The sequence below is a fragment of the Bufo bufo genome, chromosome 3, assembly GCF_905171765.1.
Source record: "Bufo bufo chromosome 3, aBufBuf1.1, whole genome shotgun sequence".
NCBI lineage: Eukaryota > Metazoa > Chordata > Amphibia > Anura > Bufonidae > Bufo > Bufo bufo.
In genome coordinates, this window is record NC_053391.1 from 355,646,340 (window position 1) to 355,670,831 (window position 24,492).

The 24,492-nt window shown below is 44.1% G+C and overlaps 1 protein-coding gene across 1 annotated transcript in view; it reads left to right on the top strand.

The window, feature by feature from the left end:
* The first annotated feature begins 981 nt into the window (after nt 1-981).
* The window catches only part of LOC120993420 (cell cycle control protein 50B-like), a 69,972-nt gene continuing 46,461 nt past the window's right edge, over nt 982-24,492 (top strand). The window contains exon 1 of the mRNA XM_040421927.1: nt 982-1,077. The gene's annotated coding sequence lies outside the window, so the exon portion shown is untranslated. The remainder of the gene's footprint in view (nt 1,078-24,492) is intronic.

Below are 24,492 nucleotides of genomic sequence, written 5' to 3' on the forward strand. Positions count from 1 at the left end.
GCAACCATCCTTGAAAAACGCATTGCATCCTCTCTTGCTTGCGGATGCTTGCGATTTTCACTCAGCCCCATTCACTTCTATGGGGCCAGCATTGCGTGAAAATCTCAGGAATATAGAACATACTGCGATTTTCACGCAACGCACAAGTGATGCGTGAAAAAACCAACGCTCATGTACACAGACCCATTGAAATGAATGGGTCCGGGTTCCGTGCGGGTGCAATGCGTTCACATCACGCATTGCACCCGCACGGAATACTCACTCGTCTGCAAGGGGCCTTAAAATCATAGGTTTAATCCATACATGGACAAAAGTCCAAAGTATAAAACATGTAACAAACACTGTTTGTGTGAATGAGCCCTAAGAAGGAGACATTGTAAGGGAGGGGGCAGAGCCATGTTCTTTTATGCCAGTTTTCTGGCATAAAACAAGACTGACATCTATGGTAAGGCCTCATGCACACGGCCGTTGTTGTGGTCCGCATTTTTTGCGGCTCGGGTGCGGACCCATTCACTTAAATGAGGCCGCAAAAGATGCGGACAGCACTCCGTGTGCTGTCCGCATCCGTTGCTCCGTTCTGTGGCACCGCAAAAAAATAAATAGCATGTCCTATTCTTGTCCGTTTTGCGGACAAGAATAGGCATTTCTACAATGGGCCGCCCGTTCCGTTCAGCAAATTGCGGAAGGCACACGGGCGGCTTCCTTTTTTTGCGTCGTCATGTGCATGAGTCCTTACTCAGAACTGCTGTAGATTTCATTCCAGACACGTGGACTGCCAGAGGATGTATCTAATCTATGACAAGTCCTGCGGCTCGTCTTAACCTAGGCGCTCTGTTTGAACGTGTGGACACAGTCATGCAGTCAATATTCCAAGGATGCGTGGCGTTCAGCTTGTCACAATCAGTCGTAGTTGATTCATGTGATGTTGGGTGGGGTCAGGCCCTAATAGAAAAGTGTCAGAATAGTGTGAGCAAAGGTAAGACAATATTGGCAGTGGGATAACTGGTTTCCCGAGCTCTCTGCAGAGGAGTGGCTGAGAAGAGTTTGAGCCTGTTGCTGTGTTTGTGTGTCTCTCTGGTAAGTGTCTTATATATTTTAATTTTTTTAACTAAATCTTTACCTTCTAGATCTCTGATTTTGTGGAAGAGTGGTAATGATGATTTTACGCTGGTTGATATCCTTTATCGGTCCATTGTAGAATTTTCAGTCTCTGTGTCACATGTATAGTCAGTATTCAGGTTTCCTTCTTGTCTCCACATGTTGATCGCAAAGTAAAATAAATAAGTAGAAGTTGGGAGAAAATAATGTAAGGCTACTTTCACACTCGTGTTTTGGGCGGATCTGTCATGGATCTGCAAAAATGGATCTGTTCTAATAATACAACCGCATGCATCCGTTATGAAGGGATCCGTTTGTATTATCTGTAACATAGCCAAGACGGATCCGTCATGAACTCCATTGAAAGTCAATGGAGGACGGATCCGTTTTCTATTGTGCTAGATTGTGTCATAGAAAACTGATCCGTCCCCATTGACTTACATTGTGTGTCAGGACGGATCCGTTTGGCTCAGTTTCGTCAGACAATGCAAGCAGCGTTTTGGTGTCCACCTCCAGAGCGGAATGGAGACTGATCGGAGGCAAACTGATGCATTCTGAGCGGATCCTTTTCCATTCAGAATGCATTAGGGCAAAACTGATTCGTTTTGGACTGCTTGTGAGAGCCCTGAACGGATCTCACAAACGGAAAGCTAAAACGCCAGTGTGAAAGTAGCCTAAGAACGTTTGCCTTTATGTGTAAATGAAATGATCAAAAATGAAAGCTGTATCAAATACATCTATATACCTTGTTAATTCAAAGAGGCTTTGGTTCAGAGATCTTCATCTAAATCCTTAAATTGTTTTCGTACTGAGCTGTAAAATGCAGACGCTCCAAACTGCTGCAGACATTTTGTAGTGACCGTTTAGGATGGGTTCCCAATTTCTGACATATTTGACATGTCTTTATCAAAAGAAAGGTTGGTATTAAATTCTATGGGCTCAAACTGGTGCTGGTGTCTCCTCAAATATTTTTTATTTTGGGCCAACAAAATAGCCGGCTACTTATCTCTGAAGTTAAGAGTATACAGAATGTTAAACAGTCTCTCTTCTTGGGGAAAACCTTGCTGGGTGACATTTAGGCTGGGTTCACACCTGAACATTTTACAGCGCGTTCCTACGCGCTGTAAAACACTCAACAGGCAAAAACCAATGTTTACCTATGGACATGGTTCTCACCTGAGAGTTTTACAGCGCGTACGAACGCGCTGTAAAACGCCCTACGGCCCAAGAAGTACAGGAGCTTCTTTGGGGCGTATTGTAGCGCGTAACACCTCTGTATTTCATTGTACGCCTCTGTGGTCAATAGCAAGAACGCGCGTACAATGCGCGTTACCAAAATACAAAAACGCCCCAAAATACGCCTCAAAAAACGCCTGTAAACAGCGCTTATCGAATACGCTCGGGTGTGAACCCAGCCTTAGGGCTCCTGCACACAGCCATTGTGCTCCGCATTTTACTGAATACAACATCCTGCCCTCTGTAAACTGTTTTATCCTTGTCTGCAAAAAAAGGACAAAAATAGGACATGTTCTATTTTTGCAGGTGCTGCGGAATGGACATATGGATGCGGACAGCACATGATGTCACCCAATCTTTTGTGGACTCAATGAAGTGAATCCACAAAAAAAATGCGGATCGGATGCAGACATGAACCACAGTTGTGTGCATGAGCCCTAGCTAAAGACTAGCATTTGATATACCAGTCCTAGTAAAAAGTCAGCGGAAGGGCTCCTGCACATGACCGCGGTTTTTGACCGCATCTGATCTGCATTTTTTTTTGCGGGTCAGATACAGACCCATTCACTTAAATTGAAAAAAAATAAAAATAGAACATGAGCATTACGGACAAGAATAGGACTGTTTTAGAGAGGGTCGGATGTTCCATTCTGCAAAGCGCGGAATGCACATAGCCGATATCCATGTTTTGCGGATCCACAAAAACAGACGGTCGTGTATATGAGCCTGAAGTAAGATGTGCTTATTAAAAGGCACACACTTCTTAATTCATCTTTTGCATTGGGTGCTGCCCATACACCGCAAACTGAAATCTACACCAGGTGTAACTTGGAATAGATTTCCGTTATAATTATTCCAGATTAGTGGATTGTGTCTGTCCTCCACCCCCCCTTCTGCTATGCCTGCTTTTTTAATAAATGTGCTGAGAGAAGAAGAGCATTGTAAAAGGCTGAGATATTTTTGAATGTGCCTATAACCCACAATAGGTCTGCCCTTTTTCAAGGGATTTTGTCACCACCATCTTGGACTATTCTGCTGTAATACATGAGAAGTAGTGCAGATAAGGCTACTTTCACACTAGCGTTCGGGTGTCCGCTCGTGCGCTCCGTTTGAAGGGGCTCACGAGCGGCCCCGAACGCATCCGTCTGGCCCCAATGCATTCTCAGTGGAGGCGGATCCACTGAGAATGCATCCGCAGCGCTCAGCCTCCGCTCCGCTCAGTGAGCGGACACCTGAACGCTGCTTGCAGCGTTCGGGTGTCCGCCTGGCCGTGCGGAGGCGAGCGGATCCGTCCAGACTTACAATGTAAGTCAATGGGGACGGATCCGCTTGAAGATGACACCATATGGCTCAATCTTCAAGCGGATCCGTTCCCCATTGACTTTCAATGTAAAGTCTGAACGGATCCGCTCAGGCTACTTTCATACTTAGAACATTTTCTAAGTTTTAATGCAGACGGATCCGTTCTGAACGGATGCGAACGTCTGCATTATCGGAGCGGATCCGTCTGATGAAACATCAGACGGATCCGCTCCGAACGCTAGTGTGAAAGTAGCCTTAGGTGTCCAGCATGTTCAGTATGGTTTATGCAGACGGTCAGAGGGACACTTTTAGTTCATTGTGTGAAAGATCCGCTTTTCCTGCATATTCATACACTTCAATAGATTTCTTTTACACAATAGAGCAAACGTTATCTGAATATAGAAATTTCTGAAATCCTAATTACATCAAATAATAAAATAATATAAAAGGCAGGCTGGAATATACAGATAGGGACCAATATTGTACACGTAATAATGCAAATCTATACCTTAGATCAAAAAGAGGGACATTTAAGGATCAAAGAGGGACTTGGGTTAAAAAGAGGGACACTTGGGAGGACTGTTTATGCCAATTTCATGGTGTCAATAACGAATGAAATGTACTCCAGCTCTGGAGTAGATTTCAATCTAGGTGCACGGACAGACATTAAGTGCACCCTCTAGCAGCACAGGGGATATAAGACTGGCATAAAACACTGGTCTTTGAAACATGACCCCTCTTATATGCAGTAGTATTACTCGTATTGTTGCAAATAATAGTCCAGAACCATGGTGACAGATTCTCTTTCACATACATTTGGGTGATATAGGTCCACATCATTTTGAATCCTTTAGGCAATTATTCTTTTCAGTATAAAGTATTCCTTGCGGTTTTTGATTTTCACAAGGGGGTGACCTATTCAATCTACGTAATGTGTTAAGATTTGTGAGCAGAGCCTCGGCAATGGATAGAAGTAACTCTCCAGTCTCAATTGGGGCTCATGCACATGACGGTGGTTTTTGTCTGCATCCTATCCACATTTTTTGTGCATCGGATGCAAACTCATTCACTTCAACGGCACCGCAAATGACGACTTGACTGGCGATTAGAGGATCATATGTTAAAGTCCCCTAAGGGGAATAAAAATGACAGTAAAAAAAATTTAAATCTAAAAAATAAAATCATTAAAAATTCAAATTGACTCCTTTTTCCAGTTGTACACATAAATAAACATATGGAAAAATAAGTAAACAATTGAAAAAAATCGTAACGGGTATCGCCGCATCCAAAAATATCCGAACTATTAAAATATAAAAATATTTTCCCTGTGCGGTGAATGTTTTTAATGAAAAAAAATAATAAAATGCATTCACCATGTGTTACAAAAAACATTGAATAAAAAATGATCAAAGTTTCATGTACTCCAAAATGATACCAATAAAACCCAGAACTAATCCCACCAAAAAAATCCGCTTTTGCACGGCTCTGTGGATGGAAATATTAAAAGTTGCGGGTTTGTTTTTTCAAATGTTTTAGGCTACTTTCACATTACCGTTTTTTGCGGATCCGTCATGGATCTGCAAAAACGCTTCTCTTACAATAATACAACCGCATGCATCCGTCATGAATGGATCCGGTTGTATTATGTCTTCAATAGGGGATGGATCCGCTTACTATTGTGTCAGAGAAAACAGATCCGTCCCCATTGTCTTACATTGTGTCAGGACGGATCCGTCTTGCTTCGCACCACATCGCGGACAGAAAATCGCTGCAGGCATAGTTTTGGTGTCCGCCTCCAGAGCAAAATGGTGACTGAACGGAGGCAAACTGATGCATTCTGAGCGGATCCTTTTCCATTCAGAATTGCATTAGGGCAAAACTGATCCTTTTTGGACCGCTTCTGAGAGCCTATGACTGATCTAAGAAACGGAAAGCCAAAACGCCAGTGTGAAAGTAACCTTATTTCTTAAGTAACAAAATAAAAACTGCAAAAATCTGGTATCGCAGTCATGATGTTTTTAACCCCTTTGTGACCGCCACTGTATATGTACAGTGGAGGTCACGTCTCTAACCATGGCGCCCCCTCTGCTGTTTCAAACAGCAGAGACCAGCGGCCAATGTATGCCATCAGCAATAAGGCTGATCACATACATTTAATTCCTTAAGATACTGTGGTCAAATGTGACCACGGCATCTGAGTGGTCCGGAAGTGGGGGCCGTGCGCTCCTGCTCCCGCAACAGCGCTCCCCATGATCAAAAAGTCACACGCTTCTAAATGGAAACGTACAGATCGCCCTTCAAAGAAATGAGCCCTCTGTATGTATAACTACAAAAAAAGTTATAGGGGTCAGAATATGGTGATTAAAAATAATTTTTTTCAAGTTAGTTTTTCTTGCATTTTAATACTGAAAAAAATAAAATAAAAAATGTGTGGTATTGTTGTAATCGTACTGACCTGGAGAATGAAGTTAACAGGTCAATTTTACTGCATAGTGAACGCCGTAAACCCCCCCCCCCATAAAACTGTGGCAAAATTGCATTTTGTTTCCAATTCCACCCCATTTGGAATTTTTTTTTCCTCCACTAGGTTGTATGCAAACATATATGGTGCCATTAGAAAGTACAACTTGTCCCGCAAAAAATAAACCATCATAAGGCTATGTGAACGGAAAAATAAAAAAAGTTTATGATGCTGGGAAGGCTGGGAGTAAGAAACTAAAACGCAAAAAATGGAAAATCTTCGGGTCCTCTAAAGGTTAATGCATTGTGAACTTCGTAAAAACAAAACCCAAACAACAATGGTTTTTCCTATTTTTCCAATACAAGATATGGTAAACTAAATGTTGGCATTAAAAAAAATACAACTTGCCCTGCAAAAGATAAGCTCTCGTAAATGTGAACGAAAGTTGTGGGCCTTAGAAGGTGGGGAGGTAAAAATGAAAACTCAAAAAGAAAAATGGGCCCATCCTTAAAGGGGTTGGCCAGTTTCCTGTATTGATGATCTATCCTAGGTAATTAATATCAGATTGGTGGGGGTCTGACCCCGGGCACCCCCGTCGATCAGCTGCACTTGTATGAGCACTGCCTTCTCTTCACTGTTTACCTGCAGCGAGCAGTGTAATTACAGCTTCTCCATCCCTATTCACTTCAATGGGAAGAGCAGTTACACTGTTCCTTCCCATTGATGTGAGTAGGACGGAGCAGCTGTAATTACACTGCTCGCTGTTGCGATGTCGATGATGAGCAGGTAAACGGTGAAGAGAATGCAGCACTTGCAGGAGCGCTGCATTTTCTTCAAACAGCTGATCGACAGGAGTTGGGGCCCCACTGATCTGATATTGATAACCTACCCTGAGGAAAGGTAATCAATATAGGAACCTGGTCAATCTCTTTAAGTGGTTAAATGGATGAATTACGGATACGGAACCCCTTGTGTATCGGTCATCAATTGACTATAATATGAATTAACCTGAAAAGTTCAATTCTGTCATGTACCTGCTATTTTTGTTGGAGAGTTATGCAAAAAATATCAGAAACCTAATAGAGCATCCATTATGGCTATCTTCACATGGCAAGGGAGCGGAAATATCCGTGGCAAATCAGAATAGAAATCTGCCTCTAATAACATCTCATTTTTGGCATTTTCTCCAAATACACTCTAGATCCGCCACCTACGTGTCAATGTGTTTTATTCCTTTCCCATTGACTTCAATGGGAAAAGCAGCCTCAAAAATGCTTGAAAGGAGAACCGTGCCACTTTTGAACTGTTTTTAACCACCTCAGCCCCTATAGCTTAAACACCCTTAGGCTCAGTTCAGACCTGAACGTTCTGAAAGGAGCGCTCTGTATGCGCGATTGTACGGGCGTTTACAATCGCGCATACAGAGACAAGCGTACACACAGTGTCGCGCGTTTCCGAAAGTATGTACGGGAACGCGCGACAAGCGCCCAAAAAAAACGCTCCTGTACTTGTTTGAGCGTCGGGCGTTTTACAGCGCGATCGTACGTGCTGTAAAACGCCCAGGTGAGAACCATTCCCATAGGGAAGCATTGGTTCCTCCTTGTTGAGCGTTTTACAGCGCGTAGGAAAGAAGACACCCAAAGGTATTCGCTGATGGGCATAGTGAGTTCATAGAACTTTTTATTTTTTGTCACAAGTTAGCGGAAAATGATGATTTTTTTTATTTTTTTTTCTTACAAAGTTTCATATTCCACTAACTTGTGACAAAAAATAAAAAGTTCTATGAACTCACTATGCCCATCAGCGAATACCTTTGGGTGTCTTCTTTCCAAAATGGGGTCACTTGTGGGGTAGTTATACTGCCCTGGCATTCTAGGGGCCCAAATGTGTGGTAAGGAGTTTGAAATCAAATTCTGTAAAAAATGACCGGTGAAATCCGAAAGGTGCTCTTTGGAATGTGGGCCCCTTTGCCCACCTAGGCTGCAAAAAAGTGTCACACATGTGGTATCTCCGTATTCAGGAGAAGTTGGGGAATGTGTTTTGGGGTGTCATTTTACATATACCCATGCTGGGTGAGAAATGTCTTGGTCAAATGCCAACTTTGTATAAAAAAATGGGAAAAGTTGTCTTTTGCTGAGATATTTCTCTCACCCAGCATGAGTATATGTAAAAAGACACCCCAAAACACATTGCCCAACTTCTCCTGAATACGGTGATACCACATGTGTGACACTTTTTTGCAGCCTAGGTGGGCAAAGGGGCCCACATTCCAAAGAGCACCTTTCGCATTTCACCGGCCATTTTTTACAGAATTTGATTTCAAACTCCTTACCACACATTTGAGCCCCTAGAATGCCAGGGCAGTATAGCTACCCCACAAGTGACCCCATTTTGGAAAGAAGAGACCCCAAGGTATTCGCTGATGGGCATAGTGAGTTCATGGAAGTTTTTATTTTTTGTCACAAGTTAGTGGAATATGAGACTTTGTAAGGGAAAAAAAATAAATAATAATAAATCATCATTTTCCGCTAACTTGTGACAAAAAATATAAAATTCTAGGAACTCGCCATGCCCCTCACGGAATACCTTGGGGTGTCTTCTTTCCAAAATGGGGTCACTTGTGGGGTAGTTATACTGCCCTGGCATTTTCCAGGGGCCCTAATGTGTGGTAAGTAGGTAAATGACCTGTGAAATCCTAAAGGTGCTCTTTGGAATGTGGGCCCCTTTGCCCACCTAGGCTGCAAAAAAGTGTCACACATGTGGTATCGCCGTATTCAGGAGAAGTTGGGCAATGTGTTTTGGGGTGTCTTTTTACATATACTCATGCTGGGTGAGAGAAATATCTCGGCAAAAGACAACTTTTCCCATTTTTTTTTTTTTCCAGCATGGGTATATGTAAAATGACACCCCAAAACACATTGCCCAACTTCTCCTGAGTACGGCGATACCAGATGTGACACTTTTTTGCAGCCTAGATGCGTAAAGGGGCCCACATTCCTTTTAGGAGGGCATTTTTAGACATTTGGATCCCAGACTTCTTCTCACGCTTTAGGGCCCCTAAAATGCCAGGGCAGTATAAATACCCCACATGTGACCCCATTTTGGAAAGAAGAAACCCCAAGGTATTCAATGAGGGGCATGGCGAGTTCATAGAATTTCTTTTTTTTTTTTTTTGGCACAAGTTAGCGGAAATTGATTTTTATTTATTTTTTTCTCACAGTCTCCCTTTCCGCTAACTTGGGACAAAAATTTCAATCTTTCATGGACTCAATATGCCCCTCACGGAATACCTGGGGGTGTCTTCTATCCGAAATGGGGTCACTTGTGGGGTATTTATACTGCCCTGGCATTCTAGGGGCCCTAAAGCGTGAGAAGAAGTCTGGAATATAAATGTCAAAAAATTTTTACGCATTTGGATTCCGTGAGGGGTATGGTGAGTTCATGTGAGATTTTATTTTTTGACACAAGTTAGTGGAATATGAGACTTTGTAAAAAAAAATAAATAATAATTTCCGCTAACTTGGGCCAAAAAAATGTCTGAATGGAGCCTTACATAGGAGTGATCAATGACAGGGGGGTGATCAATGACAGGGGGGTGATCACGGAGTCTATATGGGGTGATCACCCCCCTGTCATTGATCACGCCCCTGTAAGGCTCCATTCAGACGTCCGTATGTGTTTTGCGGATCCGATCCATCTATCAGTGGATCCTTAAAAATCATGCGGACATCTGAATGGAGCTTTACAGGGGGGTGATCAATGACAGGGGGTGATCAGGGAGTCTATATGGGGTGATCAGGGGTTAATAAGTGACAGGGGGGGGTGTAGTGTAGTGTAGTGGTGTTTGGTGCTACTTTACTGAGCTACCTGTGTCCTCTGGTGGTCGATCCAAACAAAGGGGACCACCAGAGGACCAGGTAGCAGGTATATTAGACGCTGTTATCAAAACAGCGTCTAATATACCTGTTAGGGGTTAAAAAAAATCACATCTCCAGCCTGCCAGCGAACGATCGCCGCTGGCAGGCTGGAGATCCACTCTCTTACCTTCCGATCCTGTGAACGCGCGCGCCTGTGTGCGCGCGTTCACTGGAAGTCTCGCGAGAAGAGCAGGGCTGCCGCAAAGACGCAATCCTGCATACGGCGGTCCTGAGGAGGTTAAAGCAGCTGCATAAAAACGTGATTGTGGGGAGCTGTTTATTGGTGGTTTTGACACGCATAACACACATGTTTAATGGCCCCTTTCAGACAAGCGAGTTTTCCGTGCGGGTGCAATGCGTGATGTGAACGCACTGCGCCTGCACTGAATCCGGACCCATTCATTTCAATAGGTCTGTGTACATGAGTGTTGTTTTTTTTGCGCATCACTTGTGCGTTGCGTGAAAATCGCAGCATGTTCTATATTCAGCGTTTTTCACGCAGCCCTGGCCCCATAGAAGTGGATAGGGCTGTGTGAAAAACGCATCGCATCCGCAAGCAAGTGCGGATGCGATGCATTTTTCACTGATGGTTGCTAAGAGATGTTGTTTGTAAACCTTCAGTTTTTTTTATTGCGTGCATGAAAAACGCATCAATGCGCATTGCACCCACGCAAAAAAAAAACCTGGACAACTGAACGCAATCGCAGAAAAAACTGATTGAACTTGATTGCAAAATGGTGCGAGTGTCACTGAATGCATCCGGACCTAATCCGTATCGTTCGTGTGCAAAAGCCTTACTTGGGATATGCTTTTTTTTTTTTTTTGGGCTCTGTGACTATAGCATAACCAATGCACAAAAACAACATTTTAAATAGAGATGTCGCGAACATAAAATTTTCCGTTGGCAAACGCGAATTTCTGCAAATGTTTGCGAATGGGCGATCCGCCATAGACTTCAATAGACAGGCGAATTTTAAAACCCACAGGGACTCTTTCTAGCCACAATAGTGATGGAAAAGTTGTTTCAAGGGGACTAACACCTGGACTGTGGCATGCCGGAGGGGGATCCATGGCAAAACTCCCATGGAAAATTTACGTAGTTGACGCAGAGTGTGGTAAGTTAAATTCGCAATGCGATTAATATAACCTGTATTAATCGCATTGCGATTACAACTTGGATACAGTGGCGTTGCGAGGGTGGTGCAGTGGGTACGGGCTGCACCAAGTGACACCAGTCTGATGGGGTGTCACCCGCGGCCCGCCCACGCAGGAGTTCTCACTCACAAGTTCAACTTCTAAACTTCGCAAGCAAGCACGTCGCGCCGTCACGTGGTAAAGGGGGACGGGGCTGTGACTCACTGCAGCCTGGTGAGTGGTGGGGCGCCGCGGCAGCTGCCCTGCAGGAGTCTCTGGTGCCGGGAGGAGGTAGGTAGAGCGGCTCTGACTTTATAGACTAAATTATTTTAATAATACCCCAATAATAATAAGTTAATAACCTAACCCCATTCATAAATTACTGTGGATTATTATAGAGACGGGCCCCAGGCCAGGAGACATAAGGGGTTGGGTTGAACTGTGGGCTGGGGCCACCCGGCCACATTTACTAATCTTTGCTCAGGGGGGCCCTCATAAATATAGACCACATGGTGTGGACTGGTCATTTTTACTAAGGAATATAGTTTAAATGTTTATGTGCAAAAGGGAAAATAAGAAGTCAGCTCCAATCAGATATCTGCACATAGACCAAGACTCTGGGTCTATGCAGATATCTGATTGGAGCTGACTTAGTGACTTATTTTTTTTCTATCTCTTTATTATGGCTTCGGTGGGGAGGGGGGGGGGGGGGGGGCAGGGGTGACCATTTTTTTACCGCACCGGGTGGCACCAGCCATAGCAACGCCAACCATTAGGAACCCAGCTCTAAGTTGAATTCGCAATGTGATTAATATAACCTGTATTAATCGCATTGCGATTACAACTTAGATCTGAATTCCTAATGGTTGTATTGCAAGAATTGACTATTATAACGAATATAGCACTATATTCTCAATCTTCGTTATATTCTAGCAATACAACCATTAGGAATTCAGCTCTAAGTTGAATTCGCAATGCAATTAATATAACCTGTATTAATCGCATTGCGATTACAATTTAGTCAAATTTGTGACACTGCAGCTTCCGAATGAATCTAAAATGGATGCTGTCCAGGAGGTGGGAGGGTATGATGCTGATTGGCTGGAATGTGTCTGCTGACTGTGAGGTACAGGGTCAAAGTTTACACATGATGACGAATGGGGGGCGGACCGAACATCGCATATGTTCGCCCGCCGTGGCAAACGCGAACAAGCGATGTTCGCCGGGAACTATTCACCGATGAATAGTTCGGGACATCTCTACATTTAAACAGATGGGGATTAAAACCGACACTAATCAATGCAGATGTGAACAAGCCCTGTGCAGTGCAGATGAGTTACAATATTTTACTCAGAGCTTTCCAGCAGCTCACTGTCACATTTTCTAACCTACCTGTCTCTTTGATCATTTTTTAGGTCAGCTTGTTTCTGCCATGTTCTATTATTGTAGAAAGAACAGCTTGCTACTGTGAAATAACTTACTACATTTTTACTTCCTTAGTGATGCATTCCTTGTAAAAGGTCAGGGTTGTTTTATATGTACCTCTTATAAAACTGCCTGAAGACTTGAAAGATTGCTTTAAGGCCTCCTTCATACAATTTTTTTTTTTCAGTGTTTTTAATGGTTGTCAAAAATGTTTTTCATAGCATTTATGTTTTTGATTGATTATGTTGTATTTGTAACAAGCTACTTTTTATTGCATTTTACAAGTCAAGTAGAGAATACCATATCTAGTGCTGAGGTTAGTTTCTCACATAACACATTGCTACATTTTCATAAGCTTTATTTTCCTTTTTGTTTTTTTTGTCCTAGTTTTTCCTCTTGGGACTAAAGCAGACACATTTGTGATCTTTGCTGTATAGTTTGGGACAGGATGAGGAGCAGAATCATCACATTATAATTTGGGACAGGGCTTTGCTGTATAGACTTGGATGTGATCAGCAGAAGTTGGTGGATTTAATGACAGCTGTGTTGTACCACTGGATGCAAGGCAGAAAGATTATACTATATTGTAAAAACCAATAAGCCCTAGTATATATCTCCCTAGTTTCAGGGGAAGAAGGCTTGGTGGAATATGCTGCGTGGTTATGTGAATATAGCATAACTGATGCACAAAAGCACCATTTAGTTCCATTTTGTCATCTTGTCACTAAAGCAGACACTTGTGAGCTTTTCTGTATAGTTTGGGACTGAATGAGCAGAATCATCAAATTATCATTTGGAGCAGGGGTTTGCTGTATAGACTTGGATATGGTCAGCAAAGGTTGTTGGATTTAATGACTGCTGTGTTGTACTACTGGAAGCAGCGCAGCAAGATTATACTATATTATAAATACCAATAAGCCCCAGTATGTATCTCGGTAGTGTTGTAGTAAAAATATTAATAGTTGTAATCAGCTCGCATCAAAGTTTGTGTAAGGAAAAAGGTGAATCCCTTCTCTCAGCCCCAGTCAGAGAGAGACACCAATGTTGCCACCTTGGTTGAAAATTCTGAGAGACTCCTCCCGCCCTCCTCAGTCTGCTCCCCTTTGATTTACTAACAAAAGGTATAAAAGGGGCTGGCCCAAGACAAGGATACAGGAAGTTATAACATGCAGGAAGTGATGTCAAAGGACAGAGCGGGGCAATCAATGTGGCTAAGCAGACAATGCACACGCCCCCTCCTTGTATAAGGAAGGATGAGTCATGTCCATTGTCCAATCAGCCAGGTGGCCGCCCACCCCCCATCACTGTCAGCATGGACCTCATTCAACACTGCTCAAAGGTGATCAGTGTCTAATAAAGATCATTCTACTGGTTCCCATAGGTTTGAAATTATCTGCGAGGCATTGCTACGGCTATTGTCGGTATACGGTACTAGTATACCGACAAGGCAGATATGCATGTCTTAAAGGCAGATATGTCTCCAAGCCAATGAGAAGGTTTTCATACTGATGGTTTTGCCACTGGTCCCGATTCAGCCAAAGTACCCTCTGCTAGAGCGCTCCTTGGCTAAATCAGACACAGGGAGACAGATGACAAACTATAAAAACACACACACATCCTAAAGTAAAATGTCCGCATAATAAAATTTCCACTGTTCTGGCATTTTTGGGGCCCAAATGTGCGTTCAAAGTAGTTTGAAATCAAAATCTGTAAAAAATGGCCGGTGAAATCCGAAAGGTGCTCTTTGGAATGTGGGCCCCTTTGCCCACCTAGGGTGCAAAAAAGTGTCACATGTGGTATTGCCGTACTCAGGAGAAGTTGGGCAATGTGTTTTGGGGTGTCATTTTACATATACCCATGCTGGGTGAGAGAAATATCTTGGCAAAAGACAACTTTTCCCTTTTTTTTTTTAATTTTTTTTATACAAATTTGGCATGTGACCAAGATATTTCTCACCCAGCATGGGTATATGTAAAATGACACCCCAAAACACATTGCCCAACTTCTCCTGAGTACGGCAATACCACATGTGTGACACTTTTTTGCAGCCTAGGTGGCCACAGGGGTCCACATTCCAAAGAGCACCTTTAGGATTTCACCAGCCATTTCTTACAGATTCTGATTTCAAACTACTTACCACACATTAGGGCCCCTAGAATGCCAGGGCAGTATAACTACCCCACAAGTGACCCCATTTTGGAAAGACACCCCAAGGTATTCCGTGAGGGGCATGGCGAGTTCCTAGAATTTTTTTTTAATTTTTTGTCACAAGTTAGCGGAAAATGATGTGTTTTTTTTTTTTCTTACAAAGTCTCATATTCCACTAACTTGTGACAAAAAATAAAAACTTCCATGAACTCACTATGCCCATCACGAAATACCTGATGGGGTCACTTGTGGGGTAGTTATACTGCCCTGGCATTTTAGGGGCCCAAATGCGTGAGGAGTAGTTTGAAATCAAAATCTGTAAAAAATGGCTGGTGAAATCCGAAAGGTGCTCTTTGGAATGTGGGCCCCTTTGCACACCTAGGCTGCAAAAAAGTGTCTCGCATCTGGTATTGCCATGCTCAGGAGAAGTTGGGCAATGTGTTTTGGGGTGTCATTTTACATATACCCATGCTGGGTGAGATAAATATCTCGGTCAAATGCCAACTTTGTATAAAAAAATGGGAAAAGTTGTCTTTTGCCAAGATATTTCTCTCACCCAGCATGGTTATATGTAAAAAGACACCCCAAAACACATTGCCCAACTTCTCCTGAGTACGGAGAATGGAGCCTTACAGGGGGGTGATCAATGAGAGGGGGGTGATCAGGGAGTCTATATGGGGTGATCACCCCCCTGTAAGACTCCATCCAGATGTCCGTATGTGTTTTGCGGATCCGATCCATGTATCCGTGGATCCGTAAAAAACATACGGACATCTGAATTCAGCCTTTCAGGGGGGTGATCAATGAGAGGGGGGTGATCAGGGAGTCTATATGGGGTGATCACCCCCTATAAGACTCCATTCAGATGTCCGTATGTGTTTTGCGGATCCGATCCATGTATCCGTAAAAAACATACGGACGTCTGAATGGAGCCTTACAGGGGAGTGATCAATGACAGGGGGGTGATCAGGGAGTCTATATGCTGCCTGTGTCCTCTGGTGGTCGATCCAAACAAAAGGGACCACCAGAGGACCAGGTAGCAGGTATATTAGACGCTGTTATCAAAACAGCGTCTAATATACTTGTTAGGGGTTAAAAAAATTCGCATCTCCAGCCTGCCAGCGAACGATCGCCGCTGGCAGGCTGGAGATCCACTCGCTTACCTTCCGATCCTGTGAACGCGTTCACCTGTGTGCGCGCGTTCACAGGAAATCTCGCGTCTCGCGAGATGACGCACGGATGCGTCCAGGAGGAATGAATCAACCACCTCCAAGACGCATCCGTGCGTTAGGCGGTCGGGAGGTGGTTAAGCAGTAAAGAAAAATGGCTGGGTTGTTATGGAAGCCTGGAGAAAAACTGTGTTTATGGCAGTTGGGATTTGAAGAGAGGGACTCGCAGGCTTGTATTGGCTAATGTGGGTTATTTTTGGGGAATATCTCAGGAACGGAACGTCCTGTCCTAGAGAGCTGAGACCCGGTCTAAAACCTTCACGGACACCTGATGTACCTGTGTGCCAAATTTGGTGAAGATTGTTCCAGTAGTTTGGTCGTGCATAAAGAACGTCTAGACAGACAGACACTCACTCATTTTTATATATATAAAAGAGATATAAAAATGAGTTTCTGGCTGTCTAGACGTCTAGAAGTTCTTTATATGTGACCAAACGACTGGACAGATCTTCACCAAATTTGGCACACAGGTACATCAGGTGTCCGGGAAGGTTTTAGACCGGGTCTCGGCTCTCTAGGACGTACCATTCCTGAGAAATTCTCAAATAATTACCTGCATTAGCCAATAGAAGCCAGCAAGCCTTTCACTTAAAGGGTTTCTGTCATGAGAAATCACGATATGTAGCTGCCTGCCGCCGTTCTCTTAAAATAAAGACTTTTAAAAGTGAGTGAAGGACACGCTCCTGCTGCCGACTTCCTGCCTGCGCTGAAGGAAGGAGGCCAGCAGCAGTAGCGCGTCCTTCACTCCCTGCGCCGAATACTAAAAGGGACGGCGCAGGTGCGGAATTTACGGGACACTGAGGAGAACTCCAAAGTCAATCAACTGGACCTGGGCGTGCCAAAGGGTGAGAAGACGGAGCCTTTAGGTGCTGAAGCAATGCCCTAATAGCACCTAGAGGCTCATTAGCATATTTTAAAAGCTTTATTTTAAGAGAACGGCGGCAGGGAGTTATAAAGCATACTGTTATGTACTGCTGACATTAGCACATCGCTAATGTCAGTCAGCTACATAATGTTATTTCTCTTGACAGAAACCCTTTAAATCCGAACTTCCATTTACAAGCTCACATGTCCTTTATCAGCCAATAGAAGCTCGCAGGTCCTACTCCAGGTTGCCATAACAACTGATCACAGGTTTTAGCAGTTCGCAGGTTCTTAAATATTCAGTCATATGACGTATGACAGCACAACTACACTGCTACATGCATGGGGGGCAGGTGCCACTATTAAACGGGTACTGTGGAGGTCACTGTTAACCCCTTAAGGACCGGGCTCATTTTCACCTTAAGGACCAGGCTATTTTTTGCAAATCTGACATGTGTCACTTTATGTGTGAATAACTTTAAAACTCTTTTACTTATCCAGGCCATTCTGAGATTGTTTTTTCGTCACACATTGTACTTCATGACACTGGTAAAATGGAGTCAAAATATTTTTTTTTATTTATAAATTTTTTTTACCAAAAACTTTGAAAAATTAGCAAGTTTCCAAGTTTCAATTTCTCTACTTCTATAATACGTAGTAATACCTCCAAAAATAGTTATTACTTTACATTCCTCATATGTCTACTTCATGTTTGGATCATTTTGGGAATGCCATTTTATTTTTTGGGGATGTTACAAGGCTTAGAAGTTTAGAAGCAAATTTGAAATTTTTCAGAAATTTTCAAAAACCCACTTTTTAAAGGACCAGTTCAGGTCTGAAGTCACTTTGTGAGGTTTACATAATAGAAACCACCCGCAAATTATCTCATTTTAGAAACTACACCCCTCAAGGTATTCAAAACTGATTTTACAAACTTCATCAACCCTTTAGGTGTTCCACAAGAGTTAATGGCAAATGGAGATAAAATTTCAGAATTTCGATAATTTATTATTTTATTTTTTTGGGGGGCAAATTTTCAATTTTAATCAATTTTTTTCTAGTAACAAAGCAAGGGTTAACAGCCAAACAAAACTCAAAATTTATGGCCCTGATTCTGTAGTTTACAGAAACACCCAATATGTGGTTGTATACTGCTGTACGGGCAGACGGCAGGGCGTAGAAGGAAAGGAATGCCTTACGGTTTTTGGAAGGCACATTTTGCTGGACTGGTTTTGAGACAACATGTCCCATTTGAAGCCCCCCTGATGCACCCCTAGAGTAGAAACTCCAAAATAGTGACCCCATTTTGGAAACTACGGGATAGGGTGGCAGTTTTGTTGGTACTATTTTAGGGTACATATGATTTTTGGTTGCTCTATATTACACTTTTTGTGAGGCAAGGTAACAAGAAATATCTGTTTTGGCACCGTTTTATTTATTTTTTGTTATTTACAACATTCATCTGACAGGTTAGCTCGTGGTATTTTTATAGAGCAGGTTATTATGGACGCGGCAATACCTAATATGTCTACTTTTTTATTTATGTACGTTTTACACAATTTTTGAAACAAAAAAAATCATGTTTTAGTGTCTCCATAGTCCGAGAGCCATAGTTTTTTCAGTTTTTGGCAATTATCTTGGGTAGGGTATGATTTTTGCGAGGATGAGATGACTGTTTGGCACTATTTTGGGGTGCGCATGACTTTTTGATCGCTTGCTATTACACTTTTTGTGGTGTAAGGTGAGAAAAAAAACTGTTTTACAGTTCATTTATTTTTTACGGTATTCACCTGAGGGGTAAGGTTGTGACATTTTTATACAGCAGGTTATTACGGACGTGTTGATACTGAATATGTGTAGTGCATTTATTTATTTTTTTAATCAGTGATAAATGTATGTGTGTGTATGTGTGTGTGTGTGTGTATATATATATATATATATATATATATATATATATATATATATATAAATTTTTTTTTTTTACCCAGACCCACTCGGCTCTTGAAGATCCAGTGGTGGGTCTGATGTCTATATAATACAGTACACTATATAGTGTACTGTACTGTATTTTCACTTTACAAAGTCTGATCAGACTTCTGCCTTTAGCAGAAGTCTGATCAGCACCATGGACAGCCGGAAGCCTGTGAAGGCGTCCGGTTGCCATAGTAACCATCACTCGCTGCCACAACAGAGCAGGGAGGGAGGGGGCTCCCTCCCTGTTAACTCCTTCCATACAGCGGTCCCTACGGACCGCAGCATGGAAGGGGTTAAACGGCTGACATCACAGCACAGATGTCAGCCGTTTCAAGCAGAGTGTCAGCAATGTGCTGACACTCTGCTTGATAACCGCTCGGCCATCCTGAAAATGAGGGGGCGGGCGCCCCCCCCAGCACTGCCCGCACCTCAAAGCTGCTCCCCCTGGCAGATAACAATGAGGGCTACGGGGTAGGGTGTAAAAATTACAATTTAGGTCATTTAGAAGTTTCTGATCCCCGCGGTCACGGACCGCGGGGATAAGAAACTTCCGAACGCGCTGCAAACCGCAGGTCTGATTTGACATGCAGTTTGCACCGATCACCGATACGAGGGGTCACAGGACCCCCCCTCAGCATTGTCCCAGGGTGCCTGCTGATAGATTTCTGCAGGCACCCAGTTCCGATCACCGCACGGCGGTGATCGGAACTAAACTGGACGTACAAGTACGCCCTGTGTCCTTAAGAGGTGCACTGGAGGTCACTGTTAAAGGGGCGGCCACTGTGGAGGTCACGGTTTACCGCTTACGGATACAGGGCGTACATGTACGCCCTGTGTATTTCCGATCACCGCCGCGCCTGCTGAAACCATTCAGCAGGCACCCTGTGACAATGCCGAGGGGGGGTCCTGTAACCCCCCCCTCCCTCCCTGTATCGGCGATAGCTGCAAACCACAGGTCAATTCAAACCTGCACTTTGCAGCGTTATCAGGTCTCCGATGACCCGGAATAGGAGAGTGATCGGTGGTGTAATATACACTACCAATACCTGTCCGTAGATCCTGTGAGGTGGCGGTAACTCCACCTCTCGGGATCGCCTGTGATTGGCTGGACGGACGGTGGGATAACGGCCCGGATCTCCGCTCTCCCCGCCCACAGACTTCCGTGTGAGCAAGGAGAGTAGAGCCCCGTGTCGGTCCCTCTGCCGCCATCTGTGGCCTCTGAGCCACCATAAAGTGCCATTTGGCACATAAACATTTAGGGAGAGCTTTAGTTAGGCCCCTTTCACACGGGCGAGTATTCCGCACGGATGCGATGCGTGAGTTGACCGCATTGCACCCGCACTGAATACGACCCATTCACTTCTAAAAAAAATAAATAATAATTTTTGATCGCGAAGCCCGGCATCTCCTTCTGTCTTCTTTGCTGAACAGGACCTGTGGTGAGCGTTCATTACAGGAACAGGACCTGTGGTGACGTCACTCCGGTCATCACATGATCCATCACATTATCTTTTACCATGGTGATGGATCATGTGATGACCGGAGTGACGTCACCACAGGTCATTTTCCTGTAATGAATGCTCACCACAGGTCCTGTTCAGCAAAGGAGATGCCGGGCTTCGCGATCAAGTGGCTTAAAGGGACACTGACAGGGCCAATAAGCATATTGAGGTATATATATGGCAGTACAGGTCTTATAATGGGTATTACAATCATCTAAGTATCCCCCCTGTCCCCATTATACATACAGTAAACTTAAGTTTTATAACCTGCTCCAACGGTCTTCGATCTGCCCAAGGGGCGGCGTTTCACCTCTCTTGCGCCCAGCCAGCCTCCCCCAACTGCCGCTTTGAAGCGCCGCCCAGCTCATGAATATTCAGTTTGCTGGGCGGCTTCTGCGGTCCCCGCTCTGAAGCGCTGCGCTTAACAGTGCCCGGCGCATGCGCCATATATATACCTCAATATGCTTATTGGCCCTGTCAGTGTCCCTTTAAGGTGAGTTAAATAATTTTTTTTTATATTTTTTTAACCCCTCTAGCGCTATTTTACTATGCATTCTGTATTCAGAATGCTATTATTTTCCCTTTTCTAACCATGTTATAAGGGAAAATAACACAATCTACAGAACACCGATCCCAAGCCCGAACTTCTGTGAAGAAGTTCAGGTTTGGGTACCAAACATGCGCGATTTTTCTCATGCAAGTGCAAAACGCATTACAATGTTTTGCACTCGCGTGGAAAAATCGCGGGTGTTCCCGTAACGCACCCGCACCTTTTCCCGCAACGCCTGTCTGAAAGAGGCCTTAGGCAGGGAGAGTGTGCAGCACCCGGATCTGAGGGTGTCTGGGGTCCACAGCACCCTCAGCTGTGCAACCCCTGATCCCCCAGGGGTGCTGCAGCTTGCCCCCCCCCACATTTTTTGGGGCACGAGCGTTTTTTTTTTTTTTTTTTGTAGGTGCGCTGACTGTGGCTGGCACTCTAAGCCGTAAAAGAGCGTCCGGCCACTGTTAGCGCATCGCCCACCCCACCGCTGATCAGCTTGGTACCGCTGATCAGTGAGTATTTGGGGTGTGAACAATTTTTTACCACTTTTTGGGGCTTGCGTTTTTTTAAATTTAGTTAGGGTAGGGTATACGTTAAAACACACACACACACACACACACACACACACACACACACACACACACACACACACACACACACACACACACACACACACACACACACACCATTAACGTTAGAAGATGGCCAGATGTTCTCGGCCGAGGAGGCATACGCCCAGCTGCTCTCTGAACTTGAGAGCCCCAGTGAGGATGACCCCACTTTCCTGTTGTCATCCTCGTTCTCCTCATCCTCTAGTTCACCTTACATCACAAAGTGTAATAGCAAGCGATCAAAAAGTCATATGCACCCTGAAATAGTACCAATCAAACCGTCATCTCATCCCGAAAAAAATGAGCCCCAAAAAATAAATAAAACTATGGCTTTCAGAATGTGGAGACACTAAAAAATCTTATTTTTTTTTCAAAAATGCTTTATGTAAAACTGAAACAACCAAAAAAAGTAGTCATATTTGGTATTGTCGTAACAACCTGCTCTATAAAAATACCACATGATCTAACCTGTCAGATGAATGTTGTAAATAACAAAAAATGTAAACTGTGCCAAAATAGCTATTTTTTTTTTTTGTTACCTTGCCTCACAAAAAGTGTAATATAGAGCAACCAAAAATCATATGTACCCTAAAATAGTACCAACAAAACTGCCACCCTATCCCGTAGTTTCCAAAATGGGGTCACTTTTTTGGAGTTTCTTCTCTAGGGGTGCATCAGGGGGGCTTCAAATGGGACATGGTGTCAAAAAACCAAGGGACTTCCGGTTCCGGCGCCGCCATGTGAGGGAGTCGAGCGCGTGAGCTCCGCAGTACATGAGACGAAAATCACTCATATTGCCTGTGTGAAGTTGGAGACGGAACACAAAAAGTAAACCAAGTGCTCTACTAAACGTATGGATCGTTTTCTGACTAGCATGGGCAAGAAAACCAGAGGTAGACCGACTTCTCCCGTGAGATTGGAGACCCCAGCCCCCCCCCCCAGAGATGGCGCCTAACGTGCTTGAAACGGAGATGCCTACTAAATCGCCGATTGCAGACAATGATGGCGTAGAGGTAAAGGACTCCGGAGCGCAGCCCCACCGGATCGACTACAAAGAACTGGCACTGGAAGTGGCAGCGCAGTTGGCCCCGGATTTGAGGGAGACACTGGCTGCGTCTGTGACTAATGTGATGCGCCAGCTGCAAGAGGCAATCCAGCAACATGAGGGCAGACTGGACGAGGCGGAAGGGCGTATACAGGTTAAGGAGGACACCACAGAGTCGATTTTACAGAGGCTGCAATCAGCTCTAGCCGACAACAAACAGCTATGGGATAAATTGGAAGATCTTGAATAGATCCAGGCGTAATAACCTGCGACTTGTGGGCCTTCAGGAAGCCATTCCGCCTGGAGACCTGATTTAAGATCTGCGAAACTGAGCTGCCTCAAGCCTTGGGCATATCGCGGCTATGTAAGATTGAACGTGCGCATCAAATGGGTCCTTCTTATTCTGATAAAGATAGCAGGAATACTCGCCCGAGACATGTAGTCATGCGATACTTAGACTACACAGACAAGGACTCGATTCTCAGGACGTTCAAAGCCAGCAAAGAACCTGTTTTGATACGGGGAATGAAAATCATTTTATTTGGGGACTACTCCGTTGAAGTTACAAAAAAGCGCAAAGCCTTCTCCTCTTCCCCCCCCCCTATGCTCCCAGCTATATCTGGGTGGGATAAAGTTCGCTCTGCTGTTTCCAGCTACTTTGAAAATTTTCCGACTAGATGGTTCCAGCTCAACTGTCACCTCGCCGGAAGAGGCGGAAATGGCCTTGGATGGAAAGCTGGATCCAGCCACGCGAGATCAGCGCTCCGCTTCTAATAAGGTGCTGGATGGACCCCCTCCAGATGCTGGGCAAGAGAGGCTACATGTCGGAGATCGTTGAAGGACACTCCTGACATCCTGGAGGACTTTTCTGGCTGATTCCGGTACAGGACTTCGGGGGTGACTGACTGAAATCTCTCTCCTTTGTTATTTTCAGTCATGCCTGTTATCTATCTTTTTTATGGGTTTCACTGTCTCTACTGCAAGGTAGTTCTAGCTAGTGGTGAGTGGGAAGAGAGCTCTTAGCGTCTGACGCCACAGGGGGAAAAAAGTGAAGTCCAGAGGAGCTGAGAAGGGAGCATTCTCTAGATCTGTGCCTCCCTTTGCTCCATAAATGTTGTTTGTTATTGTTTGACAGTTTTAAGGGGGGGATGGGGGAGGAGGGGAAAGGGAAGTAGTACTGAATCATGTGTCGATAATTGCCATGGAAACCTGTAACACCTCTTTTATACAATATGAAAATAGTGTCATGGAATGTTAAAGGGTTGCGGTCACCCCAAAAACGCAATAAGATATTGCGACTGTTAAAACATTTAGGGACCGACATGGCAATGTTGCAAGAAACCCACTTGCAGGAAAGCGACTTCTGCAGAATGAAGAAGCAATGTGTGGGGATGGTGGTTGGTTCCTCCGCAGTGAATCGCAAAGCTGGAGTATTGTTTCTCCTTCACAGGAATCTGGCTTGTGACGTACTGGGGACTGAATCTGACCATCAGGGTCGTTGTTGTGTTTTACACATCAAAATTGGGTCGGAGGAAATAATGATCTACAACGTCTATGGACCTAATGGAGACAATAAGCAATTTTTTGCTGATCTGGCCATTAAAATTAATAGGGACTCTGTCACGAAGCGAATTGTTGGGGGGGGACCTAAACACTGTAGTCAACACTGTGGAAGACAGGAAAAAGTCAAACCTTCGTGCTGAGGCGACTCTAGTGCGTGATAAGATGTTAGAACCCTTTCTACGTGATACTGCCCTACTTGACACCTGGAGATATGCGAATCCAGATGGCAGAGATTTTACCTTCTATTCCCCCCCCCACATGACTCATGGTCCAGGATAGACTATTTCCTAGTGTCGGAAACCTTGAAACCTAGGATAGTGGAGCCAAAAATCCATCACATGGTGATCTCGGATCACACTCCAATCTCTGTAGTTTTTTTTAAAACAGCCTAAAGGCCAGGATATTCTTTGGAGGTTCCCTTCTTATCTATATAATGACGACA